Below are 16,566 nucleotides of genomic sequence, written 5' to 3'. Positions count from 1 at the left end.
CCACAGCTCTCGTTGGTAACTCATTTACTTCTTATAATAGGCTTGCACATATATGAATTGGGTTAGAATGTGCCGCTTGTGTTCGGAGGATCCAATAAATGACTTGCTTTTGTGTTACAACTCTCAGAAGTAAATTATTCAGCATTCATTGCTTGTAGGGCTTAAAGAGAAACTAAATTTATTTTTATTCCTCCACCCTTCTCTCTAGGACATGCTTTAATGTTCCCATCACAGAGACTTTGCCGAATTGACTAATTGTGTGTTTTGCATATTTATAAACACTTTGTTATTTATTAATGGATCATCTCGGAGATAAAATTAGCACTGTCTTCACATCACAGCCATTTCTCAAAGGCGCTCTGACTCGCAGCAGCGGGCTTGAGATGTGAGTGCACATAATGAAAGTCCCGGCGATTGTTTTCTCAAGAAAATCCCAGCAAGGGGCAAGAGCTGCCCGCATGCAATTTATCAGGCTGGCTCTTCAAAGCTGTGCTGTCCAATATGGCTCTGTAAAATTTAAATTAATTAAAGTTAAATAAAACAACAAAAAAAAAATCCAGATCCTCCGTCATACCCGTCATGTGTCAAGGGCTCAGCAGCCACGTGCAGCCAGTGGCTTCGATCTTGGAGAGGGCGGGGTGTGTCTGTCTGTCATAGAATTTCCATTGTACAGTGCTGCTCTGCATGTTGTGGGAACTGGTCCTTCTGCGGCTCCCTGGATAGATGGACCAGGGGTGGGGGTTTCGTTGTGCTAGAAAGGCACAGGGTTACTGCATGCTGGGTCATATTTCGAATTCTGACTGCGTCTAGAATTTGGTTGCTTCCTACTTACTAACTGTTCCTTGGTCCCATTACTATCCCTTCTCACCTGGGTTTAATGCCACAACTTTCTAACTGGTCAGCATCCCTGGGTCTCTAAGTCCTTCTCCACAGGGCAGCCAGTATGATTCTGCTTGGAACCATTTGTGGCTTTGTGGTCTCACTCACAATAAGGGGTGGAATCCTTCTGGTGGCCTCCAAGGTACTCTCTCTGACTCACAATGATCTCCAGCTTTCTCTCTCTCTCTCTCTCTCTCTCTCTCTCTCTCTCTCTCTCTCTCTCTCTCTCTCTCTCCCTCCCTCCCTCCCTCCCTCCCTCCCTCCCTCCCTCCCTCCCTCCCTCCCTCTCTCTCTCTCTCTCTCTCTCTCTCTCTCTCTCTCTCTCTCTCTCTCTCTCTCTCTCTTGCCCTGCTTTCTGCTCTCCAGCCACACTGGCTTCCAGTCTTTCCCCCTGGCACAGGCTGTACCCTTTGCCCACAAATCCTTCTCTGCCAGGCACCTCTGCTTGTCTTATTTCTCTACGCACTCCGTATTAGGAGGAAGTGGTCCCTTGGCGCCCTGTTTATACATGTAGCCCCCTCCCCTGGCGACTTTGCTCTTCAATTCTCTTCCCGGCTGCCTGACAGTTCTCATTATCACAGGGCCGTGGCTTACTTATTGTTTTGTTTCTTATTCCTTCACTAGAGTGTAGGCTCCACTGGGCAGGTGTTTTGTCTGTTTTCCTTGCCACCCTCCCTCAGTTCTTAATACGGTGCATAGAGATATTCATTAAATATTTATTAAGCAAATGAATGAATCCTACAATTCAAGAGGCCTGAGGGAGGAGAGAGGGAATGAGGTGAGTGGAAAGGCATGCTACCTCATTCTAGATGTGAAATTTTAGGTATGTCACTTACATTCTTGGAGCTGATTTTCTCCCCTGGAAGATGGAAGTGGTAATTCCTGAAGGGGTTGTCACTGGGATTAATTAGGGCATCCATGGTAGAGTAGTCTCAGACAGTGGTAATTCAGGGCCTGCAAAATTGGACCTAGGCACTTCTTTATTTGTGTCTATGTGAAAAAAACAAGCTAGTGTTGCTCTCACAGTGTATTTTCAAACAGCATGCTCTTTTCTTTTAAAAAAAATTGGACCATCTCAGTGATGAGCCTATAGATAAAGTTTGACTGTGAAATGGTGTTTGAATGCAAAGGACTCTTGTTAATGTTGGTGTTCTTTAGGAAATTAAAATCTCGTGTGTGTGTATGTGTGTGTACGTGTGTGTGTGTGTGTGTGTGTGTGTGTGTGTTTGTGTGTGTACCCACAGGTACTACAGCATGATTTTGGCAGTCAAGAACTTTGGGGAATGAGTTCTTTCCTTTTATCACATGGGTCCTGGGGATTGAACTCAGGTCATTAGGCTTGATGGCAAGTGCCTTCATCCACTGGGCTATCTCTCTCACCCCCACCAGATTTTTTTCCATGTTGATGTTCTATAAATGGAAATTTTATTAAAAGTTCCAACAGAGAAAGGTGGTGGTAGAATGGAGGCATGTGTATAATGTGGTTCTGTGTGATGAGATGCTGTGAGCCTGTCAAGCTCAAAGACACCAGTCCGAAGTGGCTTGAGCGCTATGACGTTTCGAGAGGGAATTGGATATCAACACAGAATGTAGTCTGTTTTCTAGGGTTAATGCTATCTTGAGTATTATCATTCTTTAAGAGAGTCCTATGCCTGCAGAGCTTATACCTAGATTTGCATTTCTATATATTGGAGAATGCAACAGAATTTCATCAGGAAAACAAGGTGAACTACCACTCCTCGATACAAAGGCTAAGTGGATGCATGGGAGCTGGGGCTGCAGAGGCTGCAGATAGGAGGACTATGGGGAGTGGGCTGCAGTGGGGAGTCTCCCAACAGCAGACTAGAAGGACAAGGAAGGCCAGTGCAGGCGTCCCTAGGCAGAGACTGAGATGACCAAGGGCCTGTCTGGGACAGCAAGTTTCGTTCAAGTCATGCTGCTATTTCCAGAGAAACCACTAAAGCACCTTGACTTAGTCAGGGTTTCTATTGCTGTGAAGAGACACCATGACCATGGCAACTTTTTTTTTTTTTGAAGTCTTTCCCTTTTTTATTAAGCCTTACTTGATAACTAGAAGCTGTGGCTTCGGGCCAGCAGACCACAGAGCCACAGGCCACAGAACCACTCAACACAACTCCTTGTTGGGATCATAGTGAATGCCAGTGTCACTCAGGTGACACTTCCTGCTCATGGCTGTCCCCAAGTCTGTCTGGCTTCTGGCTGGTGAGGGCTATCCCACCTCCACCTGGAGGCTGGGAAGCAGAAGGCGTGGAGGGAGCGCGTCACAGAGAAGTCCATGGCAACTTTTATAAAGTAAAAACATTTAATTGGGGTAGCTTACACTTTCAGAGGTTTAGTCCATTTATTATCATGATGCAACTTGGTGGCATGCAGGCAGACATGGGGCTGGAGAAGTAGCTAGTGTCCTACATCTTGACTTATAGGCAACAGGAAGCGACCTGAGTGTTACACTGAGAAAAGTGAAGCAGACCCCAAATCCAACTCCCACAGTGACACCCTTCCTCCCACAAAGCCACACCTACTGTAACAAGGCCACACCTCCTGATAACACCACTCCCTTTGGTTCCTTTCCAATCACCACACACCCCAAATATCACCAAAGCATGCTGAGCCTGGAGGAGAACTCCCTTCCTCAATAGCACTCCATTGACTGAGTCCAGTGGGGACCACCTGACATGAGAGATGGGGAACATGGCAGACAGACAGCGTGGCCTGTGAGGGTAAGGCCCTCCCACTGCATACGTTGTATGCATGCATGCATACATGCACATACTCCTACCCACACACAAGCAATATAGAGTACAACAGGCTGAAGAATGCTTCTAAAGGCAAACTCAGAAAGGAACAGCACAGGCTAACTCTGTAGACATGGGTCCTGTTTCCTGGCTAACTCTGTAGACATGGGTCCTGTTTCCTGGCTAACTCTGTAGACATGGGTCCTGTTTCCTGGCTAACTCTGTAGACATGGGTCCTGTTTCCTGGCTAACTCTGTAGACATGGGTCCTGTTTCCTAGCATCCGTTCTCTTCCCGTCTATCTCTGTGTAACAAATTAAGTGGGTTGAATCCACCTCTAGTTGCATAGGAGGGCTCTGCTTAATATAGATGTCCAAACCAAACAGGGCATAGATCCTCTCCCCTTGATAGTGATAGGCAATGTAAGCAATGGCCTAAGACAAAGCTTCCTTCCCCAGGCGTTAGTGACAGATGCAGAGCTGGTCAGCACAGTGTTGCTCCCCAGATAGGAAAGCAACAGTAGAAAGCATACAAACCATACATGTTCCACTGGGCTGTTGAGCTAGGGTCAGGACAAGACACAGAAACCAGAGCCTGGCAGTCATCACATCAGGGTTCCAAATGTCCCCTTTCTTGTTTGAGGTTGTTGGAATTTGACTTTTATTTATAACCAACCCAATAATAAAAACAAATTTAACCAACACCAGAGTAGGGGCAACAACAGAAAGACAGCTGGGTATTTAAGGGGTACCCACATCATTTGTGTGCAGGACGCAGTAGCTACTCCTTCGTCACTGTGCGTCTTTAGATTCCTTCAGAAGATGGCCATAGATGTTGTGCTGGCCATGGAGGCTGGGAAGAGACTGTATGCTTTAGCAGTTGCTCTCAGGTACACCCCATGTTTTGGACCACAAGGAGAAGCAGAAGTGTACTCAGTTCTGTCCAGGGAGCTGTAGGTATCTCTACAAAATGCACAATCACCGGGAGCTCTGCTTTTAACAACGTGGACTGAAGCTGGAACCAAAAGTGGACTGAAGTGGAAAGGGGCCACTGCCACCACATGGCTGGCCATTCTCTCTGTACTTGGAAAAATCGATTGCTCCAAACTTTAAACAGCTTACGGAAGTGGTCTCTCTTAATAGGAGACAAGACTGAGATGTTATATCGATTGGCTCAAATGTCCGCCTTGAAATCCCCAAAGAGAAAAGCCTGGTGAATTACTCCCTCCTCCCAAAGGAGGCAACAGGCCCTATGACTCTGGTGGAAGCTCCTAGGCTCAGCACGAGGCAGAGGGAGACTATAGTGGGTTTACACATCTCTGAAGCTTCTTGTCTTGACCTGGTTTTGGTGGCAGGCTTCTGCCTGCTCTGGAGAGTCCAAGTGGAGTCCTTTGGATTTCAGCAAGAGATCTTCAAACAGGAGGCAGGATGAGCCTTAGTCCCCGATTCCTTCTGGAGCTAACTTGTGGCCAGGGGCTAGCTTGGGGCAGGAGGGGGTAGGTGCTTCTCTGCTCCTAAGAACACAAGGTTCTTATTAGTGTTCACTGTGACAGATGAGTCCAGCTCAAGGCTGAGTGTGTGGCTCAGGGTGTAGGGTGCAGTTAGAACTTCAGCATCCACAGATGCCCTTGGAATAGCCGTGTGCAAGCAGTGTGGCCATATGCGGATGCCTTCTTTGTGTGCCTTGTAATCATCTACAGCTTGCAGAGATGAGATTACTGCCCATCTCTATAACAATGAAGGTCTCAGAAGTGTCTTAGCAACACTTTGGACTAAAAACCGTAAGCTTCACTCCTGGAGATTCTATTTGTTCTTGATGTGGCTGGAAACAATTACTGAGCCTTGGGTCCTCAGTGTCCCCACCCGTCAAATTGGGAAGAAGGGCACCTAGTCTTCCTTTTCATGGATGTATTTTAGGTCAAATGCAGAGACTCTGTCAGCCTGATTTTGAATGAACTTCACCTACTGAAGTTCTAGGAACCAAAGGAGATGCTAAGAACCTGTTTGAGCAAGGCATGAAGGTCATGGTGTGGGGAGATGGCTAAGTTGTCACGGTGTGTAGGGAGTGGTTGCAGGAAGAGATGCCTGGGCAGTGCGGTGACATTGTGGCTGGCCTGTGTGCGTCCTTCAGAGCATCCTGGTAGCACTATGGGCAGGAGGTGGAGGTGGGTGACTACTGAGACAGGTGGAGTCTGCAGTTATCATCACTTGGGCGTTGGGATGAATGGCTCTAAGTGACCTGGCATGAGTGATTGCAGCCTTGGAGATCTGGGTCAGGAGCTCAGCTGTAGCAGTGCAGGTTCATTCAGAGATGGGAAGTCACTAGATCAAGCAGGAACTGTCCCAAAGAATGAATGTGACAAACAGGTAATGGAGATGAAAGGGTACTCAGCCTTGTTCCCAGGACTGGGGGTTGGGGGGGGGCGGTCAAACTGGAAAGTGCTTAGGACCTTGCTGGATAAGTGGCCTTTGGCCACCAGACAGCAGTGGTATTTTTGGTTTGCTTCAGATTGACCTGGAGTTGTTTGTGGAGCAACTGGTCACCCTCTGGAGTACACATGGAGAACTGAAGGTGCAGAGGAAGTCTAGGAGCTGATGGGCAGGAGGACTCCAGAGCAAGGGACCTGCACATGGGACTTCCTTACTGGGGTAGTTTGAACATAATAGGACCCGGCAAGCTCACAGGGAGTGGCACTGTTAGAAGGTGTGGCTTTGCTGGAGGAAGCGTGTCACTGTGGGGGCAGGCTTTGGGGTCCCCTAGCTCCGGATATCACCCAGTGTGGACACAGACTCCTTCTGCTGTCTGCAGATCAAGATGTAGAACTCTCAGCTCCTTCTCCAGCACAAGGTCTGCCTGTGTGCCACCACGCCCCTCCATGATGACAATGGACTAAGTCTCTGAAACTGTAAGCCGCCCCAATTAAATGTTTTCCTTTATAAGAGTTGCATGGTCATGGTGCCTCTTCACAGCAATAAAAGCCCTAACTGAGGCACTTTCTGTGTGGGAAGGGCTACAGAACAGCTATCGGCAGGCCAAGGCAGCAAGGTCACAGATGGATTTTAGCAGGGCGAGAAGAAGGCCAGTGACAGTAAGAGCAGCAGACCTGCTGCCTCCTGCCATGTCCCTTCAGTGCCTTCGGCGAGAAAGCTAACTCATAGACACCATGAGAGTGGCATCTGCTTGGCCTCCCACATGGCGAAAGTCCCTCTTACTACTCTGTACTAGCTTCCTGATGGGATTTTGGGGGTGGGTGGTGGTAAATTCTAAATCAGATAATGTTTTAAAACATGACAACCTAGCCGGGCGTTGGTGGCGCACGCCTTTAATCCCAGCACTCGGGAGGCAGAGACAGGCGGATCTCTGTGAGTTCGAGGCCAGGCTGGACCGACAGCCTCCAAAACAGAGAAACCCTATCTCGTTAAACCAAAAAAAAAGGAAAAAAAAAAGACAGCCTATGTCTCTCGGGTGAAATTTATTTTATTAAATTCTGCAAGTAGTTTTAGAGAAATATCCCAGTGTCACATATGTGCATGTAAATGCATGTGAATACGTTGAACACTGAAAACATTTACAAGATTAACTGAGAAAAACCAGGCCATATAAAATTATGATTCTGATATCATTAAAATATCAGTGCATGCATACCCACACACACAAACACACACACACACACAACAAAAATATATAGGACAATAGAGAAAACTGTGGACAAGGTTTTCTCTACTAGTATCATGGATAATTTTTTAAATGAATCCATCTGTGGTTTCCAGTTTTCTACTATGGGCTTGGATTACTTATGTGAAGAATGGAGGGAAAGAAGAAATGAGTGGAAGAGAAAGGGAGGAGCTATGAAGGTCAGTGCTGATTGTCAAGTTGGCAGCCTCTAGATCAGTGCTTCCCAACCTGTGGGTCACGACCCCCTTTCACAAGGTCGGCCTAAGACCATTGGAAAGCAGATATTTACATTATGATTCACAACAGTAGCAAAATTACATTTACAGAGTGGCAACAAAAATCATTTTATGGTTGGGGTCACCACAACATGAGGACCTGTATTAAAGGGTCACAGCGTTAGGATGGCTGAGAATCACCGATCAAGAGTCACTGAAGAAACAAGCCTCTTGGCATGTACGCAGGGTTCGTCTAGGTTGTGTTAACTGAGGTGTGAAGACCCACTCTGAAAACAGGCCATGCGGTCGCATGGACCGAGGTCCTGGGCTATAGAATATATGGGAAGGAGAAAGAGAGCTGAGAAAGAGAACATTCTTCTCCGTCTGCTGTGTGACCACCTGTTTCAGGATCCTACCACCTCCCCACCACGATGAACTGCCCCCTCAAAGTGAGCCAAAATAAACCTGACCTTACTTAAGTTGCTTTTGTCATGTATATTGTCCCTGTGGACTGTAAAGTAACTAATACGGAAGAGGAGATAAGAAGCAGGGAGGGGTGGGGGTGGAGGGAGCAATGAAGTTGGTTGGTAGCATGAAATTGCAGCTTGATAGGAGGGGTGAGTTCTGGAGTCATTTGCACAACAGGGTGTCAATAGTTAACAACAAGGAAATGCATAAATGCGTCTGTTTAAAGAGCGAGAACAGAAGATGTTGAATAGTTACCACGAAGAAATGACAAATGTTTAAGGTGAAAACTGTGCTAATTACCCTCTTAAATGTGCACAGTGTACACATGAATCAAAATATCACACTGAATCCCACACGTATGTACGGTACATGTGTCAATCAACAATAAAGTAAAGCTGAGAGAAAGGAAGGGTGATGGAGAGAGGGAAGGAGAGAGAGGACACCCAGAGCTAACCCCGAGGATGGTAAGCCAAGTGAAGACACTGGGACTAGTCAGCAAAGCATGCTTGGCAAGCCTCATTTGCTTCTCTTCTTGCTTTCGGGGACTCAGTGGATGAAAGTTGCCTCGCTCTCCCCAGGAGGCCTATCACTGCGCCCTCAGGAGTCCATGTTTGTTTTCACGCTGCCTTTCAGTCATTCAGGACTCCTCCCAGCTTCCCGGCTTGGTGGCAGGGTGGAGGGCTGGCTGTTGGTCGGAGTGCGGCTTGTTTGGTGGAGCTAAGCAGGGTTAGCCTTTTACTAGCTATAAACCTAGAGAAAAGTCTCAACCTGAAGAAAGGGTTCTATTTAGAGCTGAGAAACTAGGCCATGTCTAAGATCAGTGACCTACATTCCTTGTTCCCTGCTGGAGAAACGAAGATGAAATGGTAGTAACCCCCTCGAATACAGGCGTCCACCAAAGACTTGAGAGGCAGAGGAGGGAAGGAAGAGAGGGAGGGAAGGATGATGGCCCGCTGCTCTACCATCAAGGCAGGGAGAGTGGATAATAAGTCTCCTGACTGTGCATGTCTTTTCCTGGAAGCCCGGTGTTTGCTCAGTGCTGGCTCCTGTAGCAGGTTAAAAAATTACGCTCCTTCTGGGGCCTGTTAGAAAAATGGCAGTTTTCTTTGTCATCTGCCTGCCACTCACAAAGGCAGATCCCAGTGTCACAGGCTGGACACCAGCATTCTGGTTTTGCTAGAGACTCTGACAAACTGTTTGCTTAATCTCATTGAGCTGGCTCTTTAGACCAGACCCCGCAGAGCGGCTGAGGTTAACAGGCTCTCGGGGCCTGAATTCCCATGAATCTTGGTGTGGCGGGAAGGGGTTGTCCAGAAGAACAAAACAATGTGGATATGTGGTGCTTTCTTGCCACCCACAGCTCCTTCACCACGGAGGCTGGAGGGTCAGGCCAACATTTGGTGGATGATAACGACATAGAAGACCCCCAGGCCTTCAGTTTATAGTAGGGTTCTTTGGTATGGTTGAAGTGCACAGGCCTAGAGGTCTGTGAATCCGCAGCTGAGTAGTTATTTGTTCCTCGTGTTTTCTGATGTCTGTTTCTCTCCTAATTCAGCTTCCACTGGGCTTGGCAGTTTCCTGTGTCAGAGGATCAGGCGTTGATGCTGCAGAAGTCATCCGTGTGCACATGCATTTAAGTGTTGACGCTGGGTCCTCACAGCATCAGAAGAGGGGTCCAGCTGTCATTCCGGGTTCCAGAATGAAGACCACATGGAACAGAAACTCCCCACCTCTGAGCATATAGCCCTCACTGTAACCCATGAGATTTGGGGGCAACACATAGGCTTATTTCAGACTGGGGCATGCTGTTACTGTCTTGTAATCAGACCAGCAGTGAAAGGGTATCAGCTCCTCACCTGAGCTCCTCACCTCTGCCTCTTCCTCCTGCCCCAGTGGCATTGGGGATGAGTATGCTCGAGTTTGCTAGGGGCAGAAGGCTGGATGGGGAGGGAACTCCAGCGACTCAGCTAGTGTGACCAGTCATCCATGTGGGGCGGGGCTTTTTGGTGCTGTAGCTGCTGAGAGCCACTGGTGCTCTCACGAGCAATCCTTCACCACCTTCATTGATTCTAAGCTGGACTCCAGCGCAATCGCTTCTTTAGCTTGTGGATGTCTGAACAGGAGTCAATAGGCATTTCTGTGCTTCTCCCCAGGGAAGGTCATGCAATACCGATTGGCCAGGAAGCAGTGGGAGTGGGGTCGGGGCTGGGGATAGGGCAGCTATAACCTTCAAAGGTCTTCCCCCAGGGCCTTCTTTTGCTAGCCAGCTCCAAACCCCACAAGCTGGGGACTTGAAACACAAGTTTTCAGTGGGGCACTTTTTAAATTCAAACCACGGACACATAGCCTTCTCCTCTGTGTTTCAAATATCCCCTGACCTTTCTCTTAACAGAACTTTGTCGTTGAATATAGACCCACTTGGAAAGCCTGGGATGACCTCAGCATTCTTAACTGTATCTAAAAAGCCCTTTGTTCAAAATATAGTAACATTCATAGACCCCATCTAGGTGGGCATACCTTTCAGAGGCCACGATTGAACCCAGAACATTAATATGCTAAGTCAGTAGAAGGTATTATTGTGCCCATTTTAATGACAACCAACTGAGTTTCATGGGACTTACTGTAGGTCACATGGTGGGGAGGCTAGGAATTATATCTAGGTCTTATTCCTAACTCTGGGATTTAATATTATCCTGTATGTGTGATGGTGTTGGTTAATATTGGCAGCAAACTTGACAGTATTGAATCACCTGGGATATGGTTCTCTGGGACCTGTGAGAGATTATCTTGATTATGTTAATTGGTGTGAGAGGATTCATCATAGTTGTGGGCAGGACCATTCCCTGGGCAGGAAATCCTGGACTGTATATTGTGGGAAACAATAGAATACTAGCATGCATTCACTCTCTGCATTCTGACTGTGGGCCTACTGTGAGCAGCTGTATATGGTGGGAAACAGTAGAATACTAGCATGCATTCACTCTCTGCATTCTGACTGTGGGCCTACTGTGAGCAGCTGTATATGGTGGGGAAACAGTAGAATACTAGCATGCATTCACTCTCTGCATTCTGACTGTGGGCCTACTGTGAGCAGCTGCTTCAAGCTACAGCTGCCTTGGCCTCCCCAGCGATGGACTGGCTGTTGAGCTGTGAGTGAAAATAAGCCTTTCCTTAGATTGCTCTTGTCAGTGCACTTCATCACAACAACAGAAAGAGAACCCAAGACAACATGTGTATGCACGGCCCCGTATATGTTCATACTCACATATACTCAGATACCTGTTCATTTTCTTCATTGTTGCTTAAAAGGGTTCTGGAAACCCCTTGCTTCTAAACTGCCTCATAAGTCATGCTGGAAACGTCTGCCTGTTTGCATTATTATCACAATTTGAATACATGTGGTTTGAGGCAGTTTTATTTTCATATGATGTAGCTCCAAGATTAAATTCTGCTTACAATGAACAGGCCGAAGCATCTGATGGATCACAGCCTATGGCCCCCTCAAAGGACTAATTACGCAAGATTAAATTAAACTGGTAAAACAGAGCCAACGGCTTTGGTATCTAATAGAGAGGTCTAGGTAGAGATGAGGAAATGTGAAATGCCCATTACAAGGCAGGTGGGCACTACGTTAACTCCTCTGCTGTGTACCATGGCATCAGGAAGGTGTGACACCATGGCTCATTAGCTAAACATGCTGTAGTAGAGACCAGCTGTGCATGTGTACAGAAAATATCTTTCTGTTTTGCACCAGGTACACTGTGAGACACCATGCTTTCTTGGACCCATGTCCAACAGTGCCCCTTCCTCCATCTACCCTCTAGGGTCAGCTCCTGTTGGAGAAATAACGGCTGACCCAAAGGTACAGAACAGAACAGCTGTGCCTGGGGCTCCCCACCTCTGGAGTCATTGCAAGACAATCTGAGCTTTGTCTGAACCCTGTGTTACTTACTGCAATAGCCTCCTGCCTGATGAATAGGGTACCATTCATTGTGTGTGCAAGGAGCTCTTCATAGATGACTGCGTTTAATTCCCACAACAGTGCTATGAGGCAGGCATTCTTATTGTTTCCGTTTTGTAGATGAAGACTCCAAGGTGCAGAGGAGTTAAGTGGTGTTTCCAAGAGCGCACCATAAGTAAAACGGTATCACTCTAAACAGAATCCTGTCCTTTGTTTGGAGTGCTACAGAGAGAAGGATGGTGATCAGCTAGTCATGTCTGCAGAGGGTTTGGGCAAGAACAGAGGTAGTGCGTGTACTCTTTTAAACCCCTTCGTTGTATTTAGGTTGGATGGCAGTGGAGCGTTCTACCTAAAGTTGATTTTGTGGTGGTTGTTATGCCACAGAGAGAAAACCGGGTTATGTGATACCAATGACAAGGAGGGGTGCCTGTGTTGGGTGGTTTACCGTATCTCTTTCCATCCTCACCGTTCAATTGCTGGAAAAGCCTGGATGCTCTTATGTTAAGGGTGAGCTTTAACTTATCCCAAATTAAACGCTGTGGAGTCATGACTAATTGATTTCAATTTAATGGGATTTTACCGCTATCTATTGTCTATCTCTATAAATGTTATTTCCTAATGAAGGCATTCTGCGAACCAAGACATAGGAGAAAAGGCGATCAATAGCTTAGCCTGGTTGTTGCATTTCTAGTTTCTCCCTAGCTCCTAGTTCCCAGCCGTCTGCTTTGTTTACTGTGCTGTCACTGGGAGCTGAGAGTCTGGCTATAATAGTTCCTGAAGGAACAGCTTAGTAAGTGGGGAGCCCGGGGAAGTTCCCAGGATGGGAGGGGTTCAGCGACCTGGAATGGCTTTCTTGATGGGGGTGTGGCTAGGGTTGCTGTGGGTGCTTCCTGAAGTCAGCTTGTAGTGTTGTGTTACCTTCGGGGTTCCGAGTACTTGTCCAAGCACTCAGTGCCCTTCCCAAGGCTTGTCCAGGCTGCTGTATCTTCACAAAGCACTGTCCATATATTTACTTTCTTCCTTGGTTTCCTTTCAGGCACCAATGATCTGGATCTCGTTGGCTCTCCGTGGAAACCATAAACTCTTCCTTGGGGAGTTTTCCATTTCCAAGCATCTTCTGTGAGTCAGGCTGGCTGGGGAAGTTCATATTCGTGCTTATACTAGTTTTAATTCTCCCAGTGGGTCTCATGCTATTTAAAGATGAAGGAAACCAAAGCGAGAAGATGGAGTAGCATTGATACTTACCTCAGTGTGAGAAAGTAGATTGGACTCAGGTGTGTCTGAGGTGCTACCTGTGGGTGTCCTCACCTGACCCTCACTCATCACCAGTGACTTGTTTTCTTCTCCTCTTTTCTCACACAATAGCTGCCCTTTGAAGGCTATATTTTCCCAGTCCATTATCTTTTATTCTTGCTGATTTTTCAGTCAGTTCTTCCCCTTGATGGCAGTGCTGCCTCTTTAAAATGAGTCCAGTTAGTTTCCTCCCTCGCTACAAACTGTTTTGTGTATGTCTATTGCTCTCCTGATGGCAGCCTCTTGACCTGGTCCGACTCTGTTCCATGTGGTCTCCGGGCGTTCCAAGGTATAAATACGCATGCTTGTGTTTGTACGCATCACTGACAACCCTGAGGCTCCTCTGGTCCCCTTTTACCGTCATGCTTTGCCCTTTATAAGCTTTCCTTCCTAAAAACAAATATGTTTCTTCTCATCCTCAACTCTTTTGTCAAAAAGTCACTTCTCTGGGAAGCCATGGGCCATCCTATATAGGACAGTCCTAATAGCCGAACAGTGACCTACCTCTTCCCTGGGTCCAGTAGTGCTCAGTCCCCTGCTTACCCATCACCTGTCTGTGGGGAATCCCTGCAAGCTCTCCTGTTGGCAGAGAAATGAACCAAGAGGCAAGAATTAGTGCAACTTCTGGAGTCTGACCCTGGGTAGTTAATTTTTTTTACATATTTCAACACAGTGCAACTTTGGATAAAAGTTCCCTCGTGTTAATAATCACAACAAAGCTTAAGGTGTGGCTACATCAAAACTCCATTGCAAAGCCATGTCTTTTGCAAAGTACCTGTGAGTTCTTCTGCAAACATGGATTCTATTGACTGAGAAACAATGCTGAGGATAAGGGTCTAGGGAGGAAGGGTTTGTAATAAGCATGACAGTAAAGCCCTTTTGCAACATACATGGGACCCCTTTCATAAGAAAGGGCTCTATTGACTGAGAAACAATGCCCAGGATAAGGGAAATCCGGGTGAAGGCTGACTCTGCAGAATAGCAGAAGATCACCAGGCTATTAGACAATATCTGTTCCAGCCTTCTGGATGGAAGACAGGTATACACATCCCTTCCACTGAAGACACAAACCTGTGTGTTTAACAACTCAGGTTTCTCTGTTGCCATCTGTAAGCACAGAGGCCTCACATCCCTTTTTACCTGTCCACTTCAAACATACCACATTCTGGGTATCGGGATCCAGAATCTTCTGCCCAGATGGTCCATCTTCTTCCTGGGCCTGAAAAATGGGGTGTGCTCTCTAAGGACAGAGGGATAGACAGCCGGAGGCCACATTAAAGAGAAGAGGTGCTGTGTGTGAATGGGGCCTGAGCTTACAGATACAAGTGATCAAGCATGCATAGGGGTGTCTTGCGGGTCTCATCAAACCTGAGGGGAGATGAAGTTGTTCACATGGGGCTCAGAGCATCCCTTCCTGGGGTACTGTAAAGAGAAGCTTTTTCCTTGAGAGAAAGCCTTCCCGCCAGCCTGGTTCTAGAACCGCATCAGTCCCAAATAAACACACAGGAGGCTATATTCATTATGAAGCTGTTGGCCTTGCTTGTTTCTTACTGGCTAGCTCTGACTTAAGTAACTACCCCATAATTGTTAATCTAAGTATGTCTCTTACTGGAGAAGTTTCCGGGCCTCCTACCCCATGGCGTTACATCTTGACTCTCTGTGTTTCTCCTTCCCAGAGTCCTCCTGGACTCCTAGTCCCACCTATCTAGATTCCTATTGGCCAGCAGTGCTTTATTGACACAGGACTTCCCCAACAGGGTACTGTGAATATACAGCGCCCACTCACCTCCATACCTCCTTTTCCTGCCTAAGAAGTGGTTGCTGGAACCCTCCATGGTCAGCCACACTGGGGTATTCTGTAGATTAGACCAGAGATGAAAGTCAAGGCCAAGGGGCTTCATTTTGCTAAAGGAGTTAAATCTGGAATGGTCCAATGGGTGGGTGGGGTGGGTCAGTTTACAAGACCAAAGGTGGTGCCTTTGACTTGTCAGTTTTGAGAAAAGACCTCTGAGTTAGGGTTCAGAAGGCTATGGCCAGATTCAGATCCTTATCAGACCCTGCTGGTGAGCACCATACCCTGGAGAGCTGTCTTTACTGGCTCGGCCCACTTCTCATGCCAGAGGCAAGGCTGTCCCTGTCAGCACTGTTCAAGAGGAACAGTGACAGGCTTGGGTCTTCAGGAGTAAGACACACAGGGGCTTCATCTATGAAAGGATGGTTTCTTAGAAGAGAGGACACAAGGGGCAAGGTAATTATCCTGAAATCAACGATACAGTATAACTCAGCTTGTGACTACTGCAAATAACTGGTCACAGAGCCCGAGATGCCCTCAGGAGTGAAACAAGACAGCCGCAGAACACTATGCCCCATGGGATTTAGGTTTTGCTTAGAAGTGATGAACAAAGATATGTGTGTTTCCTGTATCAGTCCATCAAACTGTTTGTCATCCACCTGTCTGTCCCCCATCCCTATCATTTACCATCTGTATCTGTCATCTATCTTTATTCATGTGGACTAGCTCTAATATTTTGGAGGAAGACAGTTTATAACTCTTAGCCTTTTAGCTTGTAAAGGTGAATTTTGTTTACTCTCTAGATTCAAACTCAACACCATTATCCCCACCTCCTTTTTATGAGGAAAACCAGGATCTTGCCACTCTGGGGCACCTAGTTCCTTTCTGAGAAGAACTTTGATCTGTGGGGAATGGCCAGGGAATTTAAGGGCCAGGTAATCGATGCTGTCTTATAGGGAGAGACCTGGCTGTGGGGATCCTGGGTGGTGTACTGGTGGGCAGCTGTGAGCTGCTGTCTGATTGGAGAGTTTCTCTGTTTCCTCAGTACTTCTGGGCTGGGCGAGAGAGGCACCTGCATTCTGGTGCAGATGGACTTGGCAATCATATCCATCTGTAGGTAGAGCACACAGCTTTCTTTCGGCCATGTTGGCTTCTTGCTGGTTGCTGGTTTCTGGGTGCAAATTCCTATCAGAGGCTCAAACACAGCCCTACTTAATCTGAGTGATGTGTGTAGAAATCATAGGTCCTTTCTATGCCATTACTAACTCCTAATGCTCTAAGTCTAATCAAGTAATGCTAGGCTTCTGGCCATGGTCCATGCACTCAGAGATGGGGATGATTGGTAGTCCAATAGCCAACCCTCTTGTGCTCACTGGAGAAGAGTGCAGTCAAGTGATACTTCTACTGTCAGCGTGGGAGATTTAATCGGAGGCATAACTACCTGATTCTGAGTCATGTACAGTGACAGGGGAGCAAGGGGAGATGTATGAGTCTTAGCCTTCTTTTCAGTCAGTGGCCTCCCATACCA

General features: G+C 47.1%; 1 long non-coding RNA gene across 1 annotated transcript; it reads right to left on the bottom strand.

Annotated features, from left to right (window-relative positions):
* Nucleotides 1–262: 262 nt before the first annotated feature.
* On the bottom strand, nt 263–955 carry LOC121135399. The gene is made up of 2 exons (XR_005872537.1): nt 869–955; nt 263–507 (listed from the first exon to the last, which is right to left on the bottom strand). It is a non-coding gene; the product is annotated as an uncharacterized LOC121135399 (long non-coding RNA).
* Nucleotides 956–16,566: the final 15,611 nt, after the last annotated feature.

The sequence above is a fragment of the Mesocricetus auratus genome, unplaced genomic scaffold (assembly GCF_017639785.1).
Source record: "Mesocricetus auratus isolate SY011 unplaced genomic scaffold, BCM_Maur_2.0 Super-Scaffold_4256, whole genome shotgun sequence".
Lineage (NCBI taxonomy): Eukaryota > Metazoa > Chordata > Mammalia > Rodentia > Cricetidae > Mesocricetus > Mesocricetus auratus.
Note: the sequence above shows the minus strand (reverse complement) of the source record. Positions and strands in the feature narration are given on the sequence as shown.